The sequence below is a fragment of the Prosopis cineraria genome, unplaced genomic scaffold, assembly GCF_029017545.1.
Source record: "Prosopis cineraria cultivar Desert tree isolate PC_DT_omini unplaced genomic scaffold, ASM2901754v1 PC4, whole genome shotgun sequence".
Classification (NCBI taxonomy): Eukaryota; Viridiplantae; Streptophyta; class Magnoliopsida; order Fabales; family Fabaceae; genus Prosopis; species Prosopis cineraria.
In genome coordinates, this window is record NW_026555335.1 from 8447640 (window position 1) to 8472953 (window position 25314).

At 29.9% G+C, this 25314-nt stretch overlaps 2 long non-coding RNA genes across 2 annotated transcripts; both read right to left on the reverse strand.

The window, feature by feature from the left end:
• Positions 1 to 332: 332 nt before the first annotated feature.
• On the reverse strand, positions 333 to 2263 carry LOC129309909 (uncharacterized). The gene is made up of 2 exons (XR_008592972.1): positions 1293 to 2263; positions 333 to 1186 (listed from the first exon to the last, which is right to left on the reverse strand). It is a non-coding gene; the product is annotated as an uncharacterized LOC129309909 (long non-coding RNA).
• A 15991-nt stretch (positions 2264 to 18254) lies between these two features.
• On the reverse strand, positions 18255 to 23919 carry LOC129309738 (uncharacterized). The gene is made up of 2 exons (XR_008592955.1): positions 22874 to 23919; positions 18255 to 18931 (listed from the first exon to the last, which is right to left on the reverse strand). It is a non-coding gene; the product is annotated as an uncharacterized LOC129309738 (long non-coding RNA).
• Between the last annotated feature and the right edge of the window lie 1395 nt (positions 23920 to 25314).

Here is a 25314-nt window from a genome sequence, read left to right on the forward strand (position 1 = left end):
TTGCATGTTCATAAATTAATGAATTTATATCCCCTACCTTTAACGAAAGAATAAGGCAAAGTCCAGTGATTTTTTGATCGAAAAGAAAGCCAAGAAGAAAAAAAATGAAACTTAACACAGATCAGAATTTATTCATTTATTAATTCAACAAATAAACTTTAGAAAAATTGAACAGCATCTCAGGCATGCATTTGTTAATGATCTCAGAGTTTGCGCGATTAAAATCAGATTTAAGTCAAGCACAGCGAATAGGTGTCCATTAATAATTTGGCTTCGCAACTTCTTTTTCGAGGTAAATTCTTGACCTTGAGGTCTCAGTTAATCCGAACCGGTTACTACAACGAAGATCTCATTAGAGAAGCAGTAAGATTATAAGAACAAATTAAACTTGGCTGATATACGAATATACATCAGCAATAACTTCGCTCTGCACATGATTTGCAGGGAGTTATACATACATACATACATACATACATATATGAGCCTAGGGAGAAGTTTAGAGATCTTGGAGATGCAAGAAGATCCTTGATCTTGGGCCTATATCTGTTAAGCTTCAAGATGCATTAATACATATATATATATATGTATGTAGTACAATAGTATTATACTGGCCTATGATCTGGTCATCTGGAAAAAGCCTTAAGCGCCATGAAAAAGGAAGACAAAAGAAAATATCTAAGCTACTGGTTATTGACTACCTGCTAGCTAGCTAGTTTGAGACAAAAAGGTGAAATTTTGGTGGTGATGATCATGTTCTTCAATCTTACTAACCCACCAAACCTGTGTGGCTGAGCTCCGTTCGGCTATCTCGTTTGAAGGACCTTGAAGCAGCTTCGTTGCATTTAATGAGATCATCGTCTGGTTGCAGCTGAATTACTGTGGTGGCAGTCATGTAAGTTGGATAGAACTTGTATTGGCACAGATTCTGAGGCGCCCGAGGGTTTTCCAAACTCTTTTGTCGACCGAATATCTTTGCAATCTCCACCTGAGGTGCCATTGTTTAGCTTTGCTCTTGCCTGCTTCTGAAACTGCACTCAAAAGAGAAACTCAGAAAAAGTTCTAAGAGGAACTGACTTGTGCTTGAATTCGCTTTGAGTACAGAAGCTGAAGCTCATGCCCATTTTATATATAAAGCAATGATACAGTAGCTTCCCTCATTGTGGGACCATATTTCGCCATATTATTCCTGAGAATCAAATTAACAAGTGTGATGAAGTAGATAATTATTCTATTGTTTGTGCCATATCTCAAATGAAGATTACATGCAAATTAAATGCGCCAGAGATTCTCACCGTAAGTTCTTGCATAAAATGGTTTGTTTTAGAAGGGAACTTCTAGCTTTAGGCTGAAACGGATAAGTTCTACTCATGAGTCAGCTTCGCATATTGGAAATAGAAATTACAGAATCATGAGGGAGAGATGTGTTAAATCGTGGGTCAAGTGAGAGAATAGTAGTGGTGTTGATAAAATTGAAATTCTGTGGATGGGATGTGGCATAAATAATTTAATCTAGCTTCGTGTCAACCTATTGAGTAATATTTATTTTTCTTTGGTTTGAAGAAGGAGATTCTACACCCTAACAATGGAGGAATAAGGGATAACTACGACCCAAGGGGATAGTGGACCTCACCATCAAGTGGCTCTTTTCGAATATATGGATTTTCCACATCATGTAATTCTCACAATAATTTTAGTAGTCTTTTTTAAAAAATTTTGAAAACTGAAAATAAAATGTCCAATCACGAAGATTTTTCTTTCTTTCTTTGTTTTTTTTAGAAAGTAATGAAACATTGTATTAAAAGAAAATTAACTACTGTGCGTGTCGTGCAAGCTATGTAGGAAGATTCGTGTGAAGATACCATGAGAGACATGAGGGTCATTAGTGATCAATGATCAACATGATTTAATTGTCTGATCTAAAATTAAAAGGTTGGCCTTAATGTGTTGACCAAAACACAAACACACACATGAATGATTGACGTATTTCGTAAATGAACTGTGACGAATATATACCTTCCTGATCTTCATATTCTGTATACTCGTATTTCATAAGTCATGCACAATAATCTGAATCAGCCAATTAATTAATAAGTTTGAATTTCAAACATTAAGAGATCTTCATGATTATATTAGATTCTTCTAGATTGTATGTCGTGTATGTGCCTGTATAAATTAAAGTTTAAAATGAGCTGCCCATGACTAAAAAAATATTTATATCATATGCAAATTATATATAAATTTACAAACTTTATTTAACAGTTAAATCACCTCAAATATATGCATATGCTTGAGAACACGAATGTTTAAAAATTGTGAAGTATTTTATGGAATTATATGAAAATGAATATAGTTAGGTTCATTTTATGAACTATGATCGGGTGAATGCATGCATGAGGATTGAGGCCGGTCCACTTCACAAATCACAAACACAATCATGAATATTGCAAGTTAATTCAGGTTTTTGTTCCAATTCAGCTTCTCAAATAAGCTTTACATTGATCCCTCCCTGGCTCCCTCCCAACAGTAAATAAAATTATATGCTTTTCATCTTTTGGTGGGTAGGCAAGATAAATATATATGTTTAAAGATCAGGTTTCATTCATTAATTTTAGCTCAGTATTTAAGTTTTAGTTGCAGCTCAGTGTTTAAATTTTAGCTTGGTGTAACTTAATTTTATATTTTTCACTTTCTTGAAACTTAATCCTTAAACCTTAATCCTTAAACTTTCTCGTTGGTCCGGGAAAAAAAAATCCTTAAACTTTTTCTGCAGAACTTAATCATTACAATTTGTCATTTAAGACATTAGTTCATAAGTTTCAAGAAATAACTTTAGTTTTTATAATTTTATTTTTTTAAAAAATATATAAATTGATATTTTAAATTGTTAAAACTATAGGACTAAGCCTTACTAAGTCAAATTAAGAGACTGAATTTTAACTGAATTAAAATTATAAAAATTTAGTTGAACTTAGTCAAAATTTAAAGGTTGAGTTTTAAATCAAATCAAAATTATATAATAACTAATAATTTTTTTCAGAATGATTAATATCAATGCCCTTAGCTATATAATATAATACATAGGATAATATCAAATTCAACTTTGGAATAAATACCAGTCGAGAAATTCTTGCACAGACTTAGTATATCACGCCATTCATATTCCATCTAATAAAATCACATCAATTCAATAGATCTAAATCTTAAATGTCATTATTTTTAATGACTTTATTTTTATAACAAAATGTATAGAATAAATTTATATTTAATATTATTTTTATTAGATGGAGCATGAATAATGTGATGCATCAGGTCCATATAAAAATTTAAAGGTGATATAATAGTTTGGAGATAAATTCACAATTTTGCATTAATTACTCCCAGATATCGATGTTACCAAAAAAATCAACAAGAATACTTATCTTTTTGAATTTACGTCGCGTACCAAAAAAATGGAGACGAGGGAAAGGAAATAAATTATTCCGAAATCATTATCAAGAAGAATTCGCAAATTAGTGAACAAATCTATCATCTTGTTCATGTGTGGGTATGGGTGAAAACCTTTGATGGACCAATAAGAATGCAGAATATTAAAGGGGATAATCTTTTGCAATTTTCACCTTTTTCTCCTAACTTCGTCACCTTCTAGATAGCTGGAAGTCAATAATTTCGTGGCTTCTTTAAATTAATTAACTTAACTCATTCAATCTGCTCTCGTTTTCATGTGGAATCTCGCTCTGGTCTGGACTCTGGTGATGAATAATTTGAATGCGTGTTGTGTCAATATAATCAATAAATTACATGTTCGAATATTGTGTGTGTGACTACAATTGAATCCCTTGTACTTTTCAAATCGTGCGAGAATTTTCTCTACCTCTGTTTAAGTTCATACAATATAACGAAGCCTTCCATTTTTTCTCTTGGATCCAATAGAGCCATTGATTTAGGTTAAATAACTCAATGAGCTAGCTTGAATAATTCAGAATTGAATTTGAAAATTTAAAATTTTTTCTTTACTTTGAATTTATTCATGTTGCCCAAACAAGCCTGAACCAACGAATTTAACCCAGAAACTTTATTTTTTTAAACAATAAAAGGAAAAATGAAATTAGTCAACAGAGATTAGTCCCCAAAACCCAACTCATATATATTTTTCATATAAAGAAAGTAAAATTAACGTTCACTTTTTATTCACAAACCATCTTCGAGATTTCCAATTTTCACATCACTTCACACTCAAATAAAGTTTCAAACAACTGTTTGTTTTGATTTTTTTAACAAATGTTAATGAAAAATAAATACAAAAGGTTACTTCATATATTTTTATTTTTACTTTTTTAATGCTTAGTCTTACACTAGTAAAGTAAAGGCAAGAAATATGTGAGTTGCTTGAAAAATCTTAAATTTTTAAAGTAAAAATTGAAATTAACTCAAAAAAATAAAATTAAATAAAATAGGATTAAAAAAAAAGCTCTAATAATTTAGATATTCAGGTCATCTCAAATAATCTTGAAAACCAGATATATTAAGTTTGGTTATATAGTCTGTTTATGCATTCAAGAATTTTAGGCCCGGCTTGTTCCAATTAGCTGCTCTAGATATAATACTTCCTCTATTATCAAATATAACGGAAATCATTAGGAGTTTCTCTCTCTTTTTTTGGGTTATCCAAAAATTCCTCGGGGGGTAATTCTTGAAGGGATTTGAGGGTCTTTTAAGGGGTTATCCTTTCTTAAAAGATATTTTTTCATACATACTCCCAAAAATTGAATCCCAAAGTGATGCTTAAAGGCAAGACCCCTGCTATTTGTGCTACACTCACTTGGTATCTCTCTCTCTCTCTTGTAATCTAGTATTCAGTATCTCCTTGTTTTTATTTATAAGTAAAACTATAAATTTCAAGAAGTGTTTATTCACTTTTTTTTTTCAAATTGTCCCTTATAAAGTTCATATTTATTTTCACTAGATAAATTTATTTCATTAATTACATCATTTCAAGTACAATTATTATATTTAACTAATTTTCTTGAACTATATGAATTATTTATTTTCTCCTATATATATTTGAACAATAAAGCCAGTATAATATAGTGACATTGAGATAGTAACTTTGCCAGTGGGAGACTGGCCGGCAATTGCGGGTGACATGAGAAACCCATCTTAATGATTCCGTTTCTGAAAAGTTAAGGATTTTGGAATTTCAGACATGACTTAAGAAATGCAACGAAGTTATGTTAATTAATCCATTAATAATTATGTGAAGCACCTTGCAGAATAGAGCTAGATATTTTAGATATTTTTACATCTCAACGTACGTCTAAATATCTTGAAAGTTTAGAATATCATATTGTACAGTACTTTTAATCAGGAAAATTATATTAAAAATAAAGGAGAATATCTTTTGGCAGTGATTGCAAACTAACTTTAATTTTAACTGACTCTATCCAATATCCCCCCCAACACACACACACTCACACACACAGTCTGTGTGATGAATGTATATATTTGTTTGTGTTGTTTCATTTTTTTTTTTTGGGTTTTTGGGAGGTTATTTTGGGTTTTCCAATAGATACATATCTGAGAAACAGCTCTATAAGAAGAAACCAAAGGGATGCATTTCCAAGTTCTTTATGGATCCAGTTCCTTTACAAAAATGTTTCTTTTTCTTTTTTATTCACGTCGACCAGTATTCTTTGAGATTAGACGGTCCCTTTATTCGTTTCATCATAGTTGACAGAAGTCAAGAGAGAAAAAAAAAAGAAAATTTTAAAAAGTGCCGACTCTGTTAATATGAAAAGCTCTCAAGAATTATTTTTAAGTAATGCAAGTTGTCACAAACTTAAGGGCATCTTGAATTTGAAAAAGGTTTACAGTATATTATATTGAGATTTATTCTTAAGCAAAGCAAGTTATTAAAAACTCAAGAGTATATTGAATTTGAGAGAGAGTGCTAGGATATATAATTTACTAAGATTTATTTTGTTGAAATTTGTTATCTTTAATATTTATTCTATGAAGATTTGAAGAATATTTTATATTTAGTTATTATTAGGACTGTTTATATATTAATATAAGCTTTTCATATGAATAGGGTATGACACTTCTGTCCCAGGAAAAAAAAAAGAATGGGGTATGACACTTTTTAAGCCTCTTTTTCTTCTCTCTTAGTTATTTTAAGCAATAATAATTAATTTAGTTTATTAAAAAATAATATTTAATTCAGGCACAAGATTAAGGATGGGTTTTTCTGTGGAAGGACTAAGCAAATTCTCGTCTCGCCCCAAAGCACCTTAATAATTATTATATTTATTTTTTATCATTTTTCCTCTATTAAATATTAAAAAGTTTATCAAATGTTAAAGTATTTTATTTTTAAAGTAGCCATGTAGGTATATTTAATAGAAGTAAAGTTAAAAATTTGTTAAAGTTTTAGACAAAATCAATAATATTTAAGATTTTTCTTATTTTGGTGAAAATCATAGAAGTAACTTATAAATAGTACTAGAGAAAATATTATACACATATTAAGAATCACTTCATATCAATATGTGATGGGAGAATGGCTAAGAAGTCTCAAGAGGACTAATTAATTTAAATTAAATTCTAAAATATTAAATTTTAAAAATTTGCAAGTTAAACTCTCAACTTTGCAGTGACGAATTTACAATTTATTTTTTAAATTTTAATATGATTGAAGAATAAATAAATTTATTTTTTTGTTAAAGTTTGAAACACAAATTATAAATTTGTCATAATAAAATTATAAAATTGAGAGTCAAACTTGTAAATTTTTAGACTTTGATACTTTAAGACTTAATTTAAATTAATTGATCCATTTAAAACCCATCTATCATTCTCCCATATATGATTCATGCATGATAGGAGAAAATAAATATTAAATGTATTGTACAATATGATATTATAAACTTTTAAGATATTTAGACGTACGTGGAGATTTTGGAAAATATCTAGCTCCATTACTCAAAGTGCTTCACATAATTATTAACAAATTAATTATCATTACTTCGTTGCGGTTGAAGTCATGTCTGAAATTCCAATGTTACTGCTTGAAGATATTTAGACGTACGTGGAGATTTTGTAAAATATCTAAAATATCCAGCTCCATTCCTCGACGCACTTCACGTAACTATTAACGAATCAATTATCATTACTTCATTGCAGTTGAAGTCCAATATGAATGACCCATCCCTATATGATTATCTGCCTCAATCAAATATTATTGCTTGAAAGAAGTTAGGAGAGATGAAAAGGAAATTTGAAAAAGTACAGTATTTTATCAATGTGAAAAACTTATAACATATACATGTATGTATGTATGTATGTGTATCTATACATACATAAATACATATGTATGTATGTATCTATGTATGTATAGTTCCTTTTTTTATTAATTAAAAGATGCATTTATTAATCAAAAGAGTAATACAAACTCTGAGGTTCAACACAACCATCTGCTGCTGCCTCTTGATGTAGAGGTGGGGAGAGATCATAAATACGAATAGGAAACTAAATTATGAGCTAAACAAGCAAGATAATCAATAATAAAGTTATAATTCATACTAACATAATGAATCAAAATCCTCCAATCTCTATGGTAAAGCAATCTAGCATTCTCAATAATGTCCTTGAAAGGGTGTTTCGCAATATATGCATATTTTATCAACTTGATGGCTCGAATACAATTGCTATAAATATCCAACTCTTTGAAACCAATGGACCAGCAAAGTTGAAGGCCTTGAACTATAGCCAAAATCTCCGTAATCGCTGGAGGAACATTGATATTCTTACAACTAAAACCCCTAACTTAATTTCCTTTCTTATCTCAAATAACAACACCACAACTACTTTTTCCATCAGCCTTCACGGACCCATCTACCTCAAGTTTGACCACATCATTCTCTTGACGAGCTTTAACTCGAGAAAGATTTGTCTCAAAGTTTAAAAAAAGGGCTAAGTGAATAAGATCAATATCTAAAGAGGCTCTAAAAAAGGTAGAGAGTGTTGTGTGATGATTATCTATAAAGTCAATATAGAAAACCTTCTCATATCTTTCTACCTAAATGTTCCAACATATATAACCAAACAAAATATCCCAATTCACCTTTTTCATAAAGCATCTTCTTACATCTTTAGAGAGGTTCCAATTAGCCTAATCAGCTCTAGTAAGGTTTATGAAGGTGTTTTAATGTCTCTCCTGAACAACTTCCTTCCTTCCACTTATCTGTAGCATGCAGATAGTCATGTATCAAATGCATTGAATCTTCCAAGGAATTGCACTCAAAAGGGCATCTTTGCTCTATTGTTAATCCCCTTTGTAGTCTTAATTCCACCGTATGAGCTCTTCCATATGTAAACAGCCACATTAAAGACTTGCTCTTCTCAAGAATTGACCATCTCCAAATCTTTTTCTAGATTCTGTTAGTGTTCCTTTTTAATACCTGAAGACACAAAACAACAGGTAGATTTAACATTAAAATGCCCATTTGATGATGGTTTTCAAAAGTATTTATCCTCTCCTCTCTCCTCACTAGAAGGGTGGGCATAGGTACTGTAGGCAAATATGTTAGGCTAGAGCCAAGAGTTAAGCTTTTATAAATCCTACTAACCATTTTGATCAACATAGTCCACAACCCTCTCATTTTTGTTAATAAACCCCTCTTTTCCCCCTACAAGTTCAATGAGGGGTACATTTATCATAGATCAGTTTTCAAACAGATTGAAGTATTCCTACCATTTCTCACTTTTTTTCCCCAACCCTTCCTTGAATTTAATCTAGACCTCACAAATTCTTCTTCAAGTGTAAGCATATTCTTTCCTCTTTTTGATCTTCGAAATGCTAAAGCTATCACATTTATATTTGGTCTTTAATGCATATAACCATAAAGCATCTTTATCACTAACAAGATTCTAGCAAAGTTTTATAATGAAAGTCTCATTTTGTCATCTAAGGCCTTTAATACCCAAACCTATATCCTTACTTTCCTACGTCACATTTTCCTATGAGATAAGGTGGATTTTCCTACTATTCCCTTCGTTACCCCAGAAGAAATTACGACTCATATGTTCAAGCTTGTCCAGGAGTCTTTTTAAGAGGAGCATAATCTGTATATGGTATGAAGGCAAGGTCGCTAGTACTGCCTTAATGAGGGTTTCTCTACCAGCTATATTAAGGAATCTCCCTTTCTAATTAGAAAGCCTTTTTTGAGTCATCTCCATAATAGGGGCAAATAACACATAAGAAGCCCTTTTATAAATGAGAGGAATGCCCAACTATTTTCCCACATCACTAGTTAAGACCACATTCATCTACCTACTTAACTCATGTGCTTTAGAGAAGTGAATAGATTTGAGGAAACATACTCTAGTCTTCGACTTATTCATTTTCTGCCTTGATACTGCATAAAACCTTTCCATACATGCCAAAGAGTCTCCGCTTGGTTGGATGATGTTTTCCTAAAAAGGATCAAATCATCAGTAAAGAAGAGATAGGAGATTTTTGGACCACCTACAGCAACTTGGTTTGGAGTCCAAAGCAGATCCTCAACAGCATCCTCAATTACATGATTTAATCTTTCCATACATAGAGCATAAATATAAAGAGATATGAGATCCCATTGTCTAATCCCTCTAGTTGGCTTGAAGCTCTCTATAGAAGTAACATTTCATAAAACTTGAAAAGATAAACTCTTAATGCAAGACATGAAAAATTTGCACGTATGGGAATCAAAGCCAATATGGCAAGAGTGTTGTGAAAAAAATCCAATCCAAATGATCATAAGCTTTCTCCACGTCAACTTTAACTGCCGTATCTCCTTTCTTCTTCTTTGATATCTTCATTGTATGAATAAATTTTTGAACAATAATGATATTATCACTAATTTACCTGCTTGCAATGAAACTACATTGATGCTTACTTATTAGAGTACTCATCACCTTGCAAATTCTCCTACTTAGTACTCCTTCCATCCTAAATTATAAGGTACTTTTAAATGAGTTTCTCCATCTCAAAATATAAAATATTTTGGGTAAATTAAAGTTTCATTAAATACACAAATTTTAATTTTCTCTCTCTATAATTAATTTCCGTCCCTTCTATTTTTTTAATATATTAAATGACAAATATATTTGAAAGCTTATATTTCTATTTTGGAAAGATAAGGTTGTTAAGTGTATTTTATGAGGTTTATTAGTATATGAGAATGTCTAAAAATATCTTATAATTTGGGATGAAGGGAGTACTTTAGATAGAATTTTGTCGCTTACATTACATAATGGGATAGATCTAAAATCTTTTATAGTTTTTGGTATGCCAACCTTCAAAATTAGGACTAAGTGAGTAGAATTAATATTCTCCAACCTATCCGAGTCCTTAAAAATGTTCTTCACCATGGTACAAACATCCTCACCAATAATGCGCTAGAATTTATTGTAGAAAAAAGCTTGGATCTCATTTGGTCTTAGAGCTTTGAAAGAGCCCAAGTCAAAAGCAGCCTTTTTAATCTCATGGTTACTGACTTCACGATGGATTTCCTCCAAATCACCAACATCCAAACATGGAAAGTGATGTCTTGTTGACAAAGCAGGAACAGCTATGTCATCTCTTTCAAATAAAGATTTATAATAACTTATCGTCATTTTTTCAATTCCTCTTTATCAAAAATCTACTCATCATTTTCATTATTCAACCCTTCAATTCTATTTTATGTCCTTCTCGCTATAGTGGATGCATGAAAAAATCTGCTATTATTTTCTCCTCACTTAAACCAATTACAACAAGATTTTTGAAACCACGAGTTCCTCTTGGATAAGAGTCTTATTGTAGTCTTTCTAGGAATCCTGTTCCAATTGGGCTAAAAAAAATGAGAATCGTGATGACTCTTGGCTCTGTCCACTCCCTGGATTCTATTCAAGAGGCTATTCTTCTTATTTGCAATGTCACCCACATTTTTCTAGTTCCAATCTTTAATAAAAGTAGCAAGAGGGACTCAACTTTCTCATTCCACACTCCAGAACTCCAAGCATTTTCCACTACCTCCATAAAACTTCTTCCAAAAGCCAAGTAGCTTGATAATGGAAAAGAGAAATCCCCTTATTAGAAGGTCTAGGCTAGTCAATACACACAAGAATAGGTCTGTGATCTGACTCAAAATTGGGAAGGTGATGTACCAAGGTGCAAGGAAACGAATTACCCTAAGAGTGGCTAATGAATGCCCAATCAATACATTCTTTTAGGTTATTACGTTTTCATGTAAATTTATCACCCACACAATCCACCACCTGTAGCAGAGATCTTTGTGTACAGTTACCAAACAAATTAATAGAATGAAAATTTGTTTTTGAACCCCCCGCATATGTATAGTCTAATAATAACTATTGAAAATTATAATAATGACTAATGAATATTCTAATAATCACTAATAAATATAAAATATTTCTTAAATTTTGACAAATAAATCTCAATAAATAATATATTATAATGATAGTTATATTTATTTCAATAATTTTTTTCAATTTATCCCCGAAAAAGTGAGTACGAAGAAGATAAAGGACAAGCATGTATGTATTGCGTTTTCAAAGATGAAAATATTAACGAAGAATAGTAATGAAGAATCAAAATTTTATATCACTCAATGACTAATTGTTGTCAAAATCTGAATAAAAAAAGCCCGATTAAACTGTTATTAATTTAAAATAAATTATTGTTAAAATCTAAATGGATATTTATTGATAAAAAATTAATTTTAATTGATAAATATCCATTTGAATTTTGACAATAAATAGTTCTTAACTGATATAAATTTTTTTCAGTGGTCCTTGATTGATTTTTTCCCAAATACTAGATTGCCACACGTGTGTAACGTTCTCTTTTTGTAACTTAAGGACGCGGATAATTATATGCTTCATAATTAAGTCCACTTAACACAAAACAGGGACTGGGAAATCCATAAACAGGACGAAATTTTTGGGAACTCGAGTTCGAGATTGTAAATAAAACAAGTTATATTGGAAGAATTTTCGGTTATTTGTGATCTATTGTGGCTCAAATTTAGATTACTTGACGATATCGAACATGATAGAATTCTGAAGAGAAAATGACACAACAGATAAATATATGTAATGAGTGCCAAAATATTTTTGTTTTGGGAAAATTTTTGCTATGGACCTGAAGAAAATAATATTTATTATAAAGGATCATAAAAATTAGAATTAGGTTAATGGACCAAGATAAATATAATTGACTATTATGACCTCAATATAAAACTTATTAATAACCTCAAAATTAACGGACATAAATTACAAAAGAAAATATTTTAAAAATAAAGTTTTTTGGATTAAAAAAAGTATTAAATTTAATTAAGTAAACATATTTTAAAATAATTTCCTTTTAAATAATTAATTAAATTTAATTTTAAAATTATTACTTTAAAAAAAATTAAATCAATATACTTTAAAGGCACAAGAAAATTTTTACTTGCTTTGATTTCTGGTATTATTTATCATTTTCAGTAACATAACTATGAAATTTAATTTGAGACGTGGTTAGAGAAAATATAGGAGATCTGATTAAGAATAGCTTTGTATTTTAAAATTTATATTCTAATATTTGTTCCTTTTCAATAATTACTATTTTAAGATCCTTTCTAATAAATATTGTTTTCCCAGGTCCTTAGCAATAATTTTCCCTTTTGTTTTCCCCTTTCTTGCTTTGTTTTGAATTTTAGATCTAGTTCCTGTTAGTTTTAAAAATTGAATCGAATTGCAGGTTGAACCGATAAATTAACAAATCAGATAGTTCAGTTTAAAGCATCCCATGATGAACAGTGGTCTTTGAGAAGGGAGGAAAAGTTTTACCTATTCTATCTACTCATTTTTTTATTCAAATAACTATCTTATATTATATCCAATGCCACTATATATATGTGTGTGTGTGTGTCTTGTGTTTTTTTATGAGATGTAATCTTTTTAAAAAATATTTTAAATTTTACATAAATTAAATACTTGATATTTAAGCAATCATAGCTTTTTCCAAACCAATATGAGTTGGTTCTCATTAGAGCCGAGAATTCGAGCGGGCTGGGCCTATTCGAGCTTGGCCTGAATATGCCTGGTCCGAATAGGCCTGAACCCCGAACAAGCCCGACTCTTTGAAAAAGCCCGAATAGTCAAACTCGGCCCAAATTTTTTGAAGTTTTGGACAGCCCGAATACCAGAATTTAATTTTTAAAATTATTTTTAATTATTTTTTTACTTTGAAATTAATTATTTTATTTTATAAAAAATATAAAATATATTTTTTTAATACTTAAATGATGTCTAGGACTCAAATATATAGTATTTTAGTATAAAATGATCTAAAACTTAAAAAATTAATTAATATTTATTATATTTTATATATTTTTAAAAAAATATAATTGTTTTATTCGGGTATTCGGGCATATTCAGCCGGCCCAAATAGGCCCGAACATTAAAAAACATCTTTTTTTTAAGCCTGATCTAAAATTTTTTGGGCCAATTCGGGCCAGCCCATCAGGCTAGCCTAAATTACCGACTCTAGTTCTTATACCATAAAAATGTTTTAGGTTTTTTTATTTAAAAAAAGTATCCAGATTCAGAAAATAACAAGACTGTAGGTCCAACTAAATTTTGAGGGCCTTTCGTGAGAGTAGATTGAGCAAAGTTTGGGCCAAGGCCTGCTTATGTGGCCGCATGCACAATAATTGGGTTAGTTCAACAAATGGCTAGAGTATATAACAAGAAAGAAAGAGAAGAAATGCGCAGAAACTGTAATGAATTTTATATTGTTGCTTTCTAGCTGCTAGCCTTTTATGAGCACATATTTAGGAGCGGTGGAACTTTTCATACATGAAGAAGCAGACAAGAGGTGGGAAATTAAAGAAAAAATATTTGCAAACAAATTGATGTTATTGACATCTAAGTTCGCTTTTGCCAGGAATATGCGTTATAAGACACTCATGGTTGTAATTATATTGCTCCCAAAGCTAAATAATTCATTCATATGAATTTAAGAAATGAGGTAAGTTAATTAGTTGTTTATATAAATAATATCACTCCTCATTTTAATCATTTTTATTAGAAACTACTCTTTTCTTTTTTGCTAAAATAGAGAGCCAATTTTATTAATCACTAAAAAAAATATTACAATTATTAATTACCGAAGTCAAAAAAACATTTTAAAAAACTTAGAATACAATGTAACATACAATTCACAAAAGAAAAAAAAATACAAAACCAAAAAAACACAGCAGAATTAATTATAAAAAAGGAAATTTCCCTTGTTGATTACTTCTGTGTGCGATCAATATGGGTAGTATAAAAAAAAATAATAAATATGAGCGATAAAGATGCATTGTGGACCAGTCTTATATTTTCGATGAAAACCAACTCTTCAACAAGCATCTATATTTAGAATCAAAGGGATGTTATATTATAAGCTCGGTTGATTCACAAAAGGAATGTTATATTAATTCCCTATATCAATAGCATAAGCGAAATTGAACTAATTTGAAGAAGAACTAACAATGAGAACAATAATCAACAATACTACCATTATTTCTCTATTTGTGTGAATATATATACACGCACACTATCTCTCTGGTCCTTGTTATAACTACAATGCACCTTTCTAAAAGAGATTGATGTTTTTTAATATAAGACACTTATTGAGTTATTAATTATATTTTTTTTAGTGTTACCCCTATTTAAACATGTTAATCATGAGAGAGAATGTAATGCAAATTTAAAATTTTTTCATTTAAATATGGGTAAAATTAAAAGTTCTTTTAAAAAAGGTTAATGATTTAACCACTCCCCTTGATTTTAGTGAGATAATTAGATGTGCCTTATAATAAGAATTGAGGAAATACACTACTAGTATTAAATACTCTAGTTCAGTAATTCTATTCAAACGTGAATCTTTGAAACCTGGGGAAAAGTAAGGAACCGAAGAATAAAGATTAATTGGCAGTTATTAATGTAAGGATTATTCCTAAACTAACTTTATTTCTGTAGTTAGTGCAGGGAAAAGTACTGGATGAGTATAAATGTCAGTGAAAGTCATATAATTAATGTTGGGATGATGTTGTAACTTTATTTCTTTAATAAAGTTCATTGATGTTTATTGAGATAATCTTCTTTGTCTTGTTTGGGGAACATGCATATTAGATATAAAGAAGTCCAACGTTATTAAGAATATACAAAGCTTAAGGATGCACCAAAGCAAATAGTTTAAGTCATTTTGATGAAATTAACTACTCTCAAGCATATTAATTATAAATAATTAATATAAAAAACTAGTAATTAGACAATATATTACAAATATATAAAGTTGTGATGTGTCTGTCAATTGACTTGAACTATTTTAATAAAGTATACTATTTTAATTTAAGTATATTTAATATAAAGAATTCAACAACGCTATTAGTATTAAATGCTCTAGTTCAGTAATTCTTTTCCAGAGCGAATCTTTGAAACCTGGGGAAAAGGGCTGGATGAGTAAAAAAGGAACCGAAGAATATAATGAAGATTAATTGGCAGTTAGTGCAGGGATTATTCCCACACTAACTTTATTTCTGTAGTTAGTGTAGGGAAAAGTACTGGATGAGTAAAGTGTTAGTGAAAGTCGTATAATTAATATTTGGGATACTGCTGTAACTTTATTTCTTTAAAAAAGTTCATGATTTTTATTGAGATAATCTCCTTTGTCTTGTTTCGGCAACACACATATTAGAGATAAAGAAGTCCAATGTTGTTAGAAATATACAAAGCTAATGATGTATCTAAACTATTTTGATGAAATTGACTACCCCCAAAGACACTAATTATAAATAATTAATATAAAAAACTTGTAATTAGATAATATATTACGAATATATAAAGTTTGGGATGTGTTTATCTGACTGACTTAAATTATTTTGATGAAGTATATTATTCTTGAACATATTTAATATAAAGAATTTAAATGCTAGCATGTGCATTTTAATGATTTAAGCGATCCTTTATTTAAGCTTGATATATATAGGTAACGGGAACATATTCAATGTCATCATAATTTGGGAATGATTTTGGTGAAGATAAGGATCAAAATTAAAGATGATGAATTGTGGGAAAGAACCCAACCACATATCCCTTTCTGCTCATATTATTTTTCAATCTTCGCCCAGAAGGAAACGTAGTGAATCTAATTCCTCCCTGTGGATAATATTTCTTCTTTCCTTTATTTTAACTTGCAAGCTAAGTCGCCATTCTTTTAATTTTAATTCTTTCGGTGTTCAGAAAACGGCTGGAGATCTTGTGTTATTAAAATTACGTTCCTAGTGGAAAGTATATTTAACATCCATTGATTAATTAATTGATTGCAAAAAACACTTGATAGTGATATTCCGCTAAGTCCTATTTGCCAAGGACACTTGATAGTGATATTCCACAAAATCCTATTCAATTAATTATATTCAACGCATTGCTCTTTGTATACTCCCTCTGGAACTAATTATAAGGCAAAGTTGATGAACTTCACAATTCTTGAAGAATGATAGTTAATAATATATCTTTAAATTTGTTTTAAAAAAAGTTTCCTTTTTAATTTTACCCTTCACTACAATTAATGATCATAACAAATCATTAGCTTTTTTTTTTAAAAAAAAAACTGCAACAAATTTAGCTATTACTATATCTTATATATACATTATACATATATAATTGTGTGGATGTTTAGTTTTCAATTTGCCTGTCAAAAGCTCGTATGTCAAAAGGTTATTTGCCAAACTGAAATAGGTAAAATATTAGTTACTATAATGAGATTTATATTTAGATATATTTTTTAAAATTAATTTGATAACCTTAAGATGTGTTTGGTTCAAGAAAAGAGGGGAGGGGATCGATGGAGGGGAGGATATTGTTTTTATATTATATTATTTGGTTTTGTTGGATGGGATAGGACATAATATCTAATTTACTTTTATACGTATAGATATTAGTTTTTATTTTGTTACTTATATCTTATATAAATTAGGTTAAAATGTACAAAGCTCTCCCAAATTTTGATATAGCTGTGCATAACACTTCTCAACTTTAATCATCTAAAATTAATCACCATAACCATTATTCGTTTTTTTACCACATAACCCACACCGTTAATAACCCTGTTATCTTGTTAACAGAGTTTGTCATATCAAATTAATGCAATATACATGACTCCTAATATGCAAAAAAAATATTTTAATTATTTTTTTAACAAAATTTTAATGACGAGCAAAATTGTAATTTTCTCTTTTAACACACTTCAATGTGGTCATGACTGCTCTCATTATTTAGTGATTGTTGTAATCACGCTGCTCTTTATTATTGTTATTTTATTATTTTTAGAAAACTCACAAATTCCACTTAATTTTGGGTGTTTCAGGGATTTTTTTGAAAAAAATAATGATAAGAGTTAAAAATAGTAAGGGAGTATGTGGGAAAACATTAAAAGTTAGGGAAATTATTTTTTAAACATTTAAAGGTGAGGGGAATTATATGCCACTGTATCAAAATTTATGGTAGTTTTATATTTTACACCAAATTTTTTTTTGAAAAGTCATTTGAAACGGGTTTGTTTGGATAATTAGATTAGTAATTAAAAAGTCACAAGATAGAACTTGCTGGTCAACAACAATCACGAGTTAAAAATACAGAGTTTTTACATGAGGGCTAAAAAATATATCACAGCACTATACCAATCATGACTGCTTCAGAATTAGACCTCGCCTGAGGGAGTTTTTTTTTTTTTTTTTAAATAACCAAGGCCATTTATGAAATATAAGAAAATAAATGAAGGCAACTTACTTAGGATATTTGACTCGCTTCTCAAAAAATCCCAATTTCCCCAAACCAGTTTCTATTATTTATATTTTCGAGCAGGTGTTATATATACTCGATATATATGTGTGCTCGTGCGCGGCTCATGGTTTTAGTTTGACAGCTGAGGAATTTCAATACAAAAAAATTAAATTTAAATCCTTTGAAATTAAAATCGGTATATTAGTTGATTTTTTTTTAAAGAAAGAGAGAGAAATGACTTTATATTTTTTAAAAATAATAAACCGAGCAAAAATATTAAAAAAAGAAAGAAAACTTCACCTAAATTTTCCGATCCCAACTTTAGAGTATTTAAATAAAAAATAATAATCGGAATATGGAAATAGTACCATGCCTAGCTAGGATTTCACCGAGACAAATAGTAATCAAGGCACCAATCCAAATATAAGTGAGAGCCGCGCCCAGCGCGGAACACCACAGATATATTTACACACACACACACACACACACACACACACGCATAACATCAACTAAACAGATGAAGCAATACAGCAGACAGACACAGATATAATACTCGAGACAGGGTCTTCATCAGAAGACCTTCACACACGCACACATATATATTTGCAGCAGGTCTCTGAGCTCCTTTTTCTTGCTACATACATAAATATAAACAGATGATGGAGCACAGAGCAAAATGTATGTGTTGGAGGGTTTAATAAGATTTAAGGTGTTGGAGGGTTTAATAAGATTTAAGGAATCTACCCCAGCGAGTGGATGGAACTGGAGGTTTGGGGGCTTGGGAGGTGCAGAATCTTTAGTGTTGATCATGTCTGCATAAACGACGACGTTGCTCCTTCTCTGTGGACCATAGTACTTGTCTATCAGCGCGAACCCTTCAAGCCCGATCTTTCTCAGCTCTGCTGGTGATGCCATATCAAACTGATGATGATGATGATGATTTGTTCACAACTCTCCTATGATGATATGTTCCTTTGTTTTTAAGGAGGAACAAGCTCCAGGGCACCCTTTATAGGCACCCACATGGTTGATTCCTCTCACTAGCATCTTCTTGTGGGCCAACCTACGAGAGGCTCTCCTGCATCAAATTTAACTTCATAATGAGAAAATATTTCTTGACGTATGTATATGAATTTGAGTTGATGTTCAGAGTCTTTATATCTTGGAATTAATAAATTATATATAAGAAAATAAAAGAATATTTATAAACTTAAATTATGAGGGTGTTTTTCTGTCACTCTTTGCCTATTTATTCTATTCTCCTATTTTTTAAACTTCGCCTTTCATAAAGTGATATTAAGGTTTGGTTTCATAAGATATTATATGAAACAGATGTTGGAAGCCCTTTTTATTTTAATTTTTAAAAAATTGAAAAGGCCACTTTACTTGCCCATAATTAAGCTATTATTTTTGTTTCATTTTTTATAAATGAGTTAATTGATTAGGTAAGTTGGACCAACCCACCGAGTAACAAATTTCTCAATCACTATGTGTTAAAATACTTTAAATTCGGTTTCATCTTTGTACAGATCGAGAAGGGGAAGCGCAAACGAATCACACACACACGTGTCTAATAATTGAAGTCTCCTCTACTGGGCTTTGGCCTCTTTTTTTTTTTAACCACAAACAAAAAATAACAATTAACAATTGAAGTCTTCTCTTCGTTAAAAACTTACGATTGTGTGTGGGTTATTGTGTCCCAAAAGAATTTGGGAAGAAACCTATTTATATAAGTAGGTACACTGTACACTTCAATAAGTTAGTCTTTTGGAGAGAGAATAATGATCCGATAATAAAGTAGTATTAGAGTTAGATTTGAGTTTGCCTAAGCTTAGAAAGAGTCCTGATTTTATAACAAGTACGTTATACACCCCAACTTGTTAGTCTTTAGTAATGGTCTCATAACAGGGGTGTAGATGCATTTGGCAAATAGTTTTTAAAAGTATTTTATATTTTTAATTGTACCGTGTGTTGAATATTGATGATCATGACTTTAGGCGTCATTGACGATTTGTAAATAACATGTACTATATTATAAGTGTTACTCATACTCACACATTAAATGGACCAGCTAGACACAAGGTAAAGTTTGAGCAAAATAAAAAATAAAACAAAATAAAGACACACGCTAAGTACAAATTATTTTTTAAAAAATATAAAAAAGTTGTTACTACAGTATATTTAATTGACAATTGAGAATATCAAAATTATAGCAACTTCCTCAGCTATTGCTTAACGTCCAAATTCTCAAACAAAACTGAAAGAAATAGAACAAGAAGTACATTTCAGCCTTAATAATAAATAGAAAGCAAGTAAATTAAATTAATTTGTTGAGTTTTGATTAAAATGAAACAGAGGTTATAATTTTTCTTAGAGTAAAATACACTGGAGAGAAACGAATTAAAATGAAATTGATACTACTTGTGTGGTGATGATATATGCACAAAAAAAAAAAATAACGGCAAGACTTTTGCACTTAGAATTATATACTTAACATGCTTATATCTAATCAAATCATGACATGTGGATCATAATATATTAGTTTAATTAATAACAAAAATTTATTATAGAATAAATAATCTATAAAAGATCCACATATCTTAATTTAATTGGATAGAAGCACTTTAAGTATATAAGTTTTTTTCAATAATTAATTTTATTCTTGATAAGAACATAACGATATTTGTGCAGAAAATTAGTGGGGAGGAATCAAATTCCCCTGTTATTGATTTTGTTTTTTTTCTTTAATCTGTTCACATCACATGTACAAGAGTATCCTACAAGTTACAAGAAACATAGCCATCATTTGGTGTAGTGGGAAATGAAAAAAAAGAAAAAGAAAAAGAAAAAAAAAGAACCATGCAACCTTGAACCTTATCTAACTGGAAATAATGCAACAGAAATCTAAAACATGACTTTGTTTGTTATTGAGTTGGGTTCTTATTTTGCAAAGTAAGAAGTTCAGGTCTCCTTCTATAGAAATCCAAACTGGTTTTAATTGCTTTAGGGTATAATAATAACCAAGAATATTTCTTCATTATTGGTTTTAAGAATAATTTCTCTCCACTCGTCTAAACATTGAACCGACCTTTTCCCTTTAGTTAGGAATATATACCACAAACAATGATTGTACAAAGGAAATCTTTACACTTTTTTAGATACCGTATATATGGTATGAGATGCTAATGTATATGACAAGAAGCCATTTTTCCTCCTGTGCTAATATGTTATTTGTCATTCCAATATTTAATTACTAAATATATATCCAAATTCTGTAGAAAAAATATTTATGAGTTTAACATGCAGGATCCCACGTCAAGTCTATTACAAGCTCTGTGATCTTGATTTTCTTATCATTTTTAAATTAAATACTCAAATTTTTTTATTCTCTTTCTTTATATTCATTCTTTCCACGTTTGTAACCTATACACATTTTTTAACTTCACTTTTGATGCTTTTGAAATTCAACAATTAATTAATACTCCCTTCATTTAAAAATATAAGGCATTTTTAATCAAAATTTTTTCCTAATAAAGTAGTTATATACTTTTCAACTAACTATATCTTTTCATATTTATCCCTATTAAACCCCTTACAATAAATATAAATTCATTATTAATAGGGGTACTTTTAAAAAAAGACAATAATTACATATCAAAAAACTAAAAATGTCTTATATTTTTAAACATCAAACTCTTCAAAAAATGCCTTACATTTTGAACAAGGGAGTATGAAAAATGTTGAATTTAAAACGATTCTGTATATATAGGTTTTTTCTTGGGACAATTCCGTACATATAGGTTAATTCTTTGGGGGCATACAAACGGTAAAAATAGACCTTTTTTAATTAAATTTGATGTGTACTCCATCTGATCTTATTTATAAATCACTTTCAATATGTTTTATGATAATTAAAAAAAACTTAAATCTCATTAATTTTGTCCAAAAATTTAATAAGTTTCAACTTCATTCGTATAAATATATATATATATATATATTAAGAACATATTTTTCAGAACTAAGAACAAACCAAAACAAAAGAAGGGAACAAATATCATCATTTAGGTTTGAGATGAGGAAAACTACATGAAGAGCACTGGGAAAGAATCTGCTAGTCCCAGAGATCCTTTTAAGCTCAAATTATATCACCCCAGTTTTCATGGAAAACGAAACAGCACAGACAACAAGATGAATCTAATTCCCCTTGCAAAATACTTCTTTAATTTCTTACTCCTTTTGTTAAAAAATATAAAATATTTTTAATTGAATCTCACCATATAAAAAAATAGTTACTTATTTTAAATTAATACAATCTTTTTATATTTACTCAATTTAATATGATATTTCACTCTAAAATAAATATAAAGTAATTTATTAATGAGAGATGTTTTTGAAGGAAAAGGTAATGATTACACTTTTTTTATCAACTTATACCTTAAAAAAATAAAAAAAAGTCTTATATTTTTAATATCTAACTCTTTAAAAAATACTTTATATTTTTGAATGAATGAAATAATTATTTGCAAGTCATTCATCAATATTCTATTTTTATTCTAAATTCTGCTAAGATTAACATGGTCGAAAGCTTTAAAAAAATTTGCGTTTTCAGGGGTAACTGGCTAGAACAACCCGTTCACAAGGGGTTTCGAATTTTTTACGGGTGAAAAAAAAAGAAATGAAAATAATAAGAGGAAAACATATATAATAATAATAATAATAATAAAATTTGACATCTCTACAGCAAAATAATGGCAGAAGAAATTTTACTTTGTGAACCTTTTTTTAATGTCTTTTTAGTTTCTGCTATAAAACCCGTTAGTCCCTCTTATTTAAAACTGTTAAATGTGGATCAATAGTGTTAAGAATTTCGTCATAGAGCATGCACGTGACTCAAATTAAATTTTCCACATCCACGGGGGAAAAAACAATCAGAATCATCTTCTGAAATCATATCATCGATATCTTCTGAAATCAATATACATCAAAGACGGTTAATGTACAGAAAAGAAAAATTATAAACCTTGCGAGGGAAGCGGCGGAATATCGTAGTCGATGTGACTGGCCTGGAACGATCGGTGACCGATGGAGTGGCAGACCTGCCGGCGGCGAGGTTACAATTTGATTTTGCTGTTTGAGAACTTAAGTTGGATGGCAATAATTCTTGATTTGGAGCAGGGGTTACAAAGATGGCTGTTGTATTGGATGGATCCAATCCAAGATTGAATTCGTGAGAGTGATATATAGATGGCCAAAAATTTTCTTGAAAAAATTGTGTGCATATGAATAAACATATATTTATGTGTTTATATGAATAAACAATGTGTGTATAATGCGTTCTCCCTCTTGCAACCGTCTCCTTCATCTCGCCGATCTGTTCTCAGTTTAAGTATGGATCGAATGTATTGAAAACTACCAAACCCACAATACGCAAAAACTTGCACGTTCTTCAACAAAATGAAAATAGATTAGGGATGCGAGCTTGATTTCAAGGATTACTAATTAAACACACAAGAGAGATATATAGTCTTTGTGTGTGTTTGTAGAGAGAGCAAGTGGTTAATTAATTGGTAAATGAAGGGAACTTTTCATATATAACTTGCACTCCAAGTTATAAGTACAGATATATCAATATACATGAGATCCATCAGTCCTAAGCTTCAGAAGATCTTCGCATATATTTGCAGGTCTCCGAGCTGCTTTTTCTCGCTACACAAATACACACACATATCATACATATGATATTAGAAGATGATCGATAAGGTGTAAACCTACGTGCTGGAGGGTTTAATTAAGATTTAAGGGATCTGCCCCAACGAGTCTGATGGGTTTTTGAAGCCTTGTTGGCAGTGCAGCTGACGACCACGATCCCGTATGGTGCATCTTTACGGTTCACGGGCGGTTCGTCCATTCCACCGTTAACCACCACGCCGCCCCGTCTCTGTGGACCGAAGTACTTGTCTATCAGACCGAACCCTTCAACGCCGATCTTCCTCAGCTCTGCCGGAGACGCCATCGATGTCGTCCAAACCGTAACACTAACTTCACTTATTTATGATCTGATTTCTCTTTCTTAATTTGGTTTCAAGCTCAGCCCTCCTTTTTAGGGGCGACCAGAGCATCATTAATGTGAAACCAGGAATATTTCTCCCTTAATTATGGATTACAGATTCTTTTAAAATTACTTATGTGTACGTCCATAGAATGAATTTAAATCCTTTAAAGTTGATAGGGATGAATTTATATGATTTTTTTTAATATTTTCTCTCATAAAATTAATCATTTAATTTTTATAGTTTTAACATAGTTATAACTCAGTTCTTGATTTTTGACTCGTTATAATTCAGTTTTTCAAGTTTTGACTTAATTATAAATCAATCCTTGAACTTTACCTCTTGCAATTTAGTCCTTGATGTTTTAACCTTTTAAATATTAGTCCCTACATTTTAAAAAATAAATTTATAAAAATTAAAAATATTTTAAAATTTTAATATTTAGAAATATTAAATGGGTTTAGTAATTTAAAATATTAGTAATAAATTCTAAAATATTTTTAATCTTTATAATTTTATTTTTTTAAATGTAGGGACTAATATTTAAGAGGTTGAAACTTCATGGACTAAATTGTAAGAGGCAAAGTTCAAGAATCGATTTACAATCGAGTCAAAACTTCAATTATTGAGATATAACTAGTTAAAGATTAGAGATTAAGTTATAACTGAGTTAAAACTATAAAGATCAAATGATTAATTTTTTTATTATTTTTTATAAAAATATAAAATCTTTATTTGATAAGACAAATCAATTTCAAAGGATTTCAACTAAGGGCAAGATTAGATATTTAACCTCATATACTTAATATACTTTTATCTAGTCAAATTAAAACATATTGATTTTAATGTGTTAATAATATTAATATTAAGAGTTTGTTATGAAATAAATAACCTATAAAAAAATTCATATGTTTTGATTTAATTAGAAATAAACACTTTAAATATATAAATCTAAGTGTATAAATTTTTCCCTAAAATCATTATTAACTTAAGCATGTAAATATGATTGCATTATTGAACTAATATTTTCATGAATGTCATTGACTCCTTAAATTATTGTATCGGCGGGGATAATAGTGTTTTAGGAAAGAATGTCTTAGCAGAAAAGGAAATTTCGGAGAAACAAAGAAGAGTTCCACAAGTAAAGGTTAAAGCATTTTAGCGAATCCGATTCCCCAACTTTCCCTCTTTTCACAGTCATAATACTCATTTTGGGCCCGCACGTGCCGGCCTCTTCAACAACTCGATCGATTTTTCCCCTTAAATTCTATTTTCCTTGTATTTATTTTTTAATTCTAAATTACATCAAATTTTATTCATTTAGATTAGATTAGATTCGTTCGAAGTGGGCAGAAGCCCAATGATGCTTCTTTAGACGTATTGGATTGGATCAAAAGGAATTGGACAAATT